The following is a 7,096-nucleotide window of genomic DNA, read 5'->3' as shown; positions in this document are numbered from 1 at the left end:
GTTTTAATAAAAATATTCTAAGTGGTTGAGCACTTGATAACCATACTTAACATTTAATCAACGTCGCATATTCCCTTTATTATGAAATCTCACTACACTGTACCAAGTGTAGTCACCGAAAGGAAGTACTGTGCAACCGTTGAATACTGGTCGTCCAGTCCGGTTGGGGTGGTCAGGCCCGATAGATCTATCAACAGGATTCGCGTTTACAATACCTCATGTAAATTGTAGTTACCAAGTTACAGGGAAGTATGCCAGTGGTACAACTCAATGTAGAATATATATTTTCAATCACTTGTGTCCATAACGTAAATCATAAAATGCATGTATTCTCATCCCGAAATATTTAGAGTTTAAAAGTGGGACTATATACTCACTTTTGCCTTGAAGGTATTTAACTCGACTTGGTCTCCGATAGATATCACGAACCTAACCATATATATATAATATATCAACATATTTTCTTTTCAAGTAATCGTTATATATATATATATATATATATATATATATATATATATATATATATATATATATATATATATATATATATATATATATATATGTATGTATGTATATATATGTATATATATGTATATATATGTATATATATATATATATATATGTATATATATATATATATATATATATATATATATATATATATATATATATATGTATATATATGTATATATATATACTTATAATACTTTTAATATTTTTTTAGTCCGTAGTTAGCAGTCCGATGTTAGTGGTCCACAATTTGTTGCTCAATAAAATAAATAAAGACCCCATCATATTCGTATTGATCAGAATTAATCTCGACCCATGGTACCATGTTGTCAAATGACGTGTTGCGTACATAAAGTACCGTGTTGTCAAATGACGTGTTGCGTACAATCATGAGGTCTTATGATTAATCTTCTCGTGTTGTTTACGGGTGGTCCTGAAATATATAAAATCAAATCATAAGTAATTATATATAAAATATCATATTAATTAGAAAAGATATGATTAATTTACTTTATCTCCAAATATTTTCGTAGCTAAACTAGCTTCGGATACCCAATCTTGTTTTAGTCGTAGTTTCTTCATTACAACTCCGTTTTAGTTGGTTCAACTTGCCACTTCCTTGGATCGAGTAAAATTTTAAGAATATGAACTAAAAATACCTTAGTTTGTATTCAAAATCACAGGTTATAGGTCAAACTTTGGTAAAACTTATGAAAGTGATCATTTTCCATCATAAAAACAACATTTAATGATCATTTTTTCTAAAAATACTTACACTTTGAGTTAAACCATTAAATTTTTATGTGTTAACATATTCATAATAAATATCATTTTTCCAAAACATGAACTTCCAATTCAAAGTTCAAGATGGTTTTTAATTATCCAACCCAAAACAGCCCCCGGTTGCACTCCGACGACGTAGATTCAGTTTTAAGGTGTTCTTTGTAAAACCAAGTTATATCTTGTTAAGTTAGCATATCATTATGCTATATTACAGGTAGTGAAGTGTTTTAAAAGTTAAGTTAGAAGGATCTATTTAGTTTGCAAACAAGTTTGAAATCATTCAAACTATGTTCTTGTTGTTAAAATTTTACAACATAAAATAAGATAGCTATATAATTATGAATCGAACAAGATTATGAACAAGGTTACTACCTTAAGTTACTTGGACAAGGTTACTGTAAGAGATAAGAAAAAATTTTGGAATCAAAGAGTGGTGGAGTTAGATCAAAAGGTTGGAAGTATACTTCGTTAAATGGGTGGTTATTTTGATATGTTCTTGAAAGAGTTTTCTTATGATGTTTAAGGCTTGTAATTGAAGCTAAATGATGGAGAAAATGCTTGGAGATGATCAAGTATGAAGTTAGGAGTATTTTGTGAAAGAAATGAGGGTGTAGGTATGAGAAAATGGAGTGAAGAAATGGTGTTCATTCATAAAAACATTTTTAGTTTATAAAGAAAGAAAAGGATTCCTAATTTTGTTTTCTTACTAATAATTCATGCTACTTGACAAATCCTAGTTACTTCATATCTAGGGCAGTAATAATGTTGATTAGGATGTTGATTTGATGTGTATATACCAATAGTAAATACATATAGAAGCTGGGTATGATACGGGTACATATACCCTAGATATACGTATAGAAATCTTGAGGAAACGGAATGAGAATTCAAATATAGCTATCTTTTGTGAATATACTTATATTGTTTTATGTATTTAAGTCCTTAAAAAGTGATTAAATACATTATATATACGATACATGTATAAGCATTATAGGTTATAAGTATATTTATCAAAGAATGTTACGTATAGTTATCTTTTTGAAAACTTAAGTTAGTAGTTTCAAAATATACTTATAACTCATTGTCATTAGTACACAATGAGATGTTAAACTATCCTTAGATCATGTTAAATATATATAAATACATATATATACACAAACGTATAATTATCGTATGTTATATAGTTCGTGATATCATCGGTTAAATTGAACGGTCAAACGTTGTGTAAAACTCTTTTCAAAAACACAAGTCTCAACAATTTGGATTGCTTATCATGTTGGTAAGGTTTAATTTATGTAAATATTAATCTCATAAGTATAAAACGATTGGAAAAATCCGGGTCGTTACAGTACCTACCCGTTAAATAAATTTCGTCCCGAAATTTGAATGGGATGGTCATAGCTGACAATAAGTATGTTTTCATGACGTATACGAGTTGGAAATTGGAGTTTTATAATCATCAAGTAATATTGATAAAGCAATTTGATTTTTGTGAAGAGTACGAGTGAGGCTATCACCAAAGGGTGAAATGGGTAGGTATAGATTCGTCATATCTTTTGACGTAGATAGAATTGATTTCCAAGTTCAAGAGATTTGGAGTAAAATCTTCATAATGAGATTTGATTCTTCGATAATCACGGAAATTAGAATCCGCTTTAAATGTGATCATCTATTTTGATTGCTCTGTCGGATCTTTTACTATAAATCCACCTCCCTTCATTTCCTTACAACTCATACCTTCTATTCTTCCTCCCTCAATTCATACTTTAAAACATTTATCAGTATGCTTCATCCAGTACTGATCCTGGATATACTCTTAACTTTCATCTCTGTCATTCTTCTTTTTCATCTACCTCCGGAGGATTTTATTTATTTCTACTATTACCTTGGGGTTATAGTATTGTTAATTCTCCCGTGCCTTTACGTTGCAATACGTATTGATATACACGGTTTGTAATTTATTTGTTGTTATCGAGCTTTATATTTTCTTTTATATTCAACAATTCCATACTTCTGTTTCCTCTTCCCGACTTCGAGTCAAGCGAATAATGGTCCGGAATTCGTAGGTATGGATTTTGAAATAAACATAGTTAATGTTCTAAGAAGGAAATAGTAATTGCACGATCTTGATTTGGTAAGTTACCAGAATGTCCAAAAAGATAGAATTATCAAGGAGAAATGTTCTTAATATGTTTGGAGATTTGGTAGAATGTAAGAGTTGTGTAACATGGCACATGATGACGTTATGATCTGTGAATCATTATGTTTCATTTAGAAACTCAGCATGAATTACTGTAATATAATCACGTTGATCAAGTATCATTATATTATACTAATTCATGCTTCAGTTTCCAACACTACTTCAAAACATTCATATTTTAAACTCGAATTTTTCAGAATTTAGAAACTAACACAGTTTCTTTTATGTTGTAACGCAAATATTGTGAAGAGATAAATGATTTTTGATGAGGATAGTTGGGAATATATCTTCAGGAATATCGGAGATATTTATAATGAAAAATACGATGATATCTTAGAATATCTAAGATCAGGGAGTGACGCGGAAAATCTGTCTGTGAAGGTTTAGAATAAGGAGTAAGGTTCTTACTAACGGTTTCAGCAGACACTGAATCATTTGAATCCTTTGAAGGTAGATTTCGTCATTGTGATTTGTCCACGACCTCCTTTATACTTTGCTCAATCCGTTTTCCAGTACCAAATTTTTCGTTCGAGCTTTTCCAATCTATTATTCTTTATTGTCAAACTTCTGACCGTAATTGTTGTCTAATGTCTTTACCACTTTATCAGTCTTTTCCAAAACTTAATAGCACTAATTCGTAGACTGGAGCATTTTTCAGAAACTTCACATTTGAAATATGTAATTCTTGGGGATAGACGTTGTATATATATATATATATATATATATATATATATATATATATATATATATATATATATATATATATATATATATATATATATATGTATATATATATAACTGCCGAAATAGAAATGCTGCGAGATTTCAAAATACCAATTGTTGATTCCGCCAAAGGGGTAACGAGTTGCTGGTACATCTGCTGATAATGTCATGGAATATAAAAGGTTCCCTGGTAACAAAAGGGTAATCGTATGTATTACAGGTTATAATAAGTCTACTTCGAATGGAAAGTCGAGGTTAACTTGCTGAAATTGTGACAAAATTTGCTATTTTGAAAAGGAATCCCAAAGGTATTTTTGCTAATAAATGCTAAAAGATTTAACGCGGATACGTGTTAAATTATGTCCTTGGTTTCGAGAGCTTTTCAGGTGCAAGACTGCGGGTAATGTGTGGTTGGATCATCATCTCGATTGTCCATTATTTGAAGTGTCTTCAGGAATTTTGAAGGGTTTGATCATAGATTGTAATTGTTAATATACATATGATGTTTTAGGACTTTGAATGTTACAAATATTTTTCTGGGTTCCAAGAATTGAATGATGTTCTAGCATAGTTTTGAAGTCAAAGTATAGTTTTGAAAGATGTAAGAGTCCTAAGAGTGATGTCTTCTGTTAAGTCTTGACTTGGATTTCGTTTTGTCGTAATCAAATTTGGATGAGAATGGTTGTTTTGATTTCTATGAAAGAATGTATATTATTGTGAAGATAGTGAGTATAGTTGATGATTGTTGAATCAGAGTCGAAGAATATAATCATATTAATTGTGAATTTATATATCTCTCGGGTATTACCTACCCGTTAAAAAAAATTTCACAAGTAATGTTTTGTACCAGAGAATTTTATTACAATCTTTATGAAAATATATGTACATATATATCTTCTTCAGATGTAATCATGAATTTAATAAGTCAATATAATATTAGACTCATTTGATTTTCGGTTTGAGCTAGAATAAGTAATCTCTAAAACGATTAGGAACCACATATTCTTCACAGAATATTAATGAAGTTATGGATCAATACTTCATTATTTATTCTTATATATATTTCCTTAGTGAATCATGCTGATACTCATTGAACTCTTGCTAACTTCGCAAGATATGAATGTTGTTTCCCAGTAAGCTTCGAGTACATTGAAGATGAAAGTGTAAAATCAAACATATTATTGAATAATACACTTGGTTTATTAAAAAATGAAATTCATTGAATTTAAACAGGGATTGTAGTTAATGATGATTAAGTTGCTGACGAAGGACGTACATCATTGCATATTTGTAGTATGAATTTAAACGAGTAGTATCTACCCTTTTTCAATTCATACTTAATAGCTTAGTACGAAAAGATTTATTTTGGTTTCCGAATTCATATATATAAAATATTTATATAAATTCTTCAGAAGAATGAGTTAATACTTCATAACTCGTTGATTCAATATACGCGTTATTGATGATGTCCACGGTGATTCTTGAACTGGTGGAGCTTGTGATGTTAAAGTTGCTGATGATTCTAACGATGTTGACAGCGCTGACTGTGTTGGTGAGGCTAAGGGTACTGCTGATGCTGTTGGTAAAACAAGTCTAGCTTGTACCTTACGCATCATTCTTGTCGGGGTTTCTACTCTTCCTTTTATCATTTCTGTCCACTCATCTGATTTATGGTTAAGGCAGAAATAAGTAATCTCTATGTCTTTAGAGATTACATAATCACCATAGAATGTTTCTCCGATGAAGTTATGAATCAATACTTCATCATTTGTTGTTGTTGGTACTTCTTGGTATCTATGGTGCGTGTGACGTTGATATCCGAGGTACGGATGGTGATATTGAGGCGTGTGATGCGGATGTGATTGTTGGTGGTGGTAATGATCCTGTTGATGTTGATGATGGTGATAACGTTGATGCTGGTGATGCTGCTGGTGCTTAGGGTATTGAGGCTTGCGATGTTGATGTTATTGACGGTACTGGTTATGCTGCTGATGCTGCTGATGGTGTTTGTAACCTTCGTACCGTATTCTCCAAAGCCACTACCCGAGTGCAAAGCTCGTTGACTTCTTCTATTACACCGGGGTGATTGTCGGTTCGGACGAGCGGATAAATAAAATCTAGAATTTGATGTAGTATATAATCGTGACGAGATACTCTGGAAATGAGAGAGAAAATGGTTTCTCGAACAGGTTCACCGGTAAGTGCTTCAGGTTCATCGTCAAGAGGGCAATTTGGTGGATGGAAGGGATCACCTTATTCTTGTCTCCAATGATTGAGGAGGCTACGAACCCATCCCCAATCCATCCAAAATAGATGATGACTGATTGGTTGATCCATTCCGGTCACACTGCTTTCGGAGCTTGAGTGGTATTCCATATCGGAATCTGAGGGACTTCAACTAGTGACGAGTTCCATTTTGTATGATTGAATAAAGGATTTTTCGATATGAAATGATTTTCCGGCTATCGGGTGGTATTCTAATTATATAGAATATCCACATATATAGAACAAATGATCTCATAGATTACGGAGGGATTTACGGAATATGTCAGACAAAGTTTACAGTAACAGATACGCGTAGATATGAATTAGCAAATACGCTAAGATATGAATTTTGTCTATACACCATTCATGCAATGAATGCAGTAAGACGCGTTTAGACTTAAGATGATAAGCAGGTAATTTCCTACAGATGATAAGTAGATGATTTTAAACACAAAATGATAAGCAAAATTTTGACATGCAGACACGGTCGAAGTCCAGACTCACTAATGCAACCTAACGACTTATCAGTTAGACACACTAATGCAGACCTGATTCGCTAAGACCACCGCTCTGATACCACATTAAACGACCCGACCCAATCTATAGGGACGAATA

The sequence above is a fragment of the Rutidosis leptorrhynchoides genome, chromosome 6, assembly GCF_046630445.1.
Source record: "Rutidosis leptorrhynchoides isolate AG116_Rl617_1_P2 chromosome 6, CSIRO_AGI_Rlap_v1, whole genome shotgun sequence".
NCBI classification, from domain to species: Eukaryota; Viridiplantae; Streptophyta; class Magnoliopsida; order Asterales; family Asteraceae; genus Rutidosis; species Rutidosis leptorrhynchoides.
Note: the sequence above shows the minus strand (reverse complement) of the source record.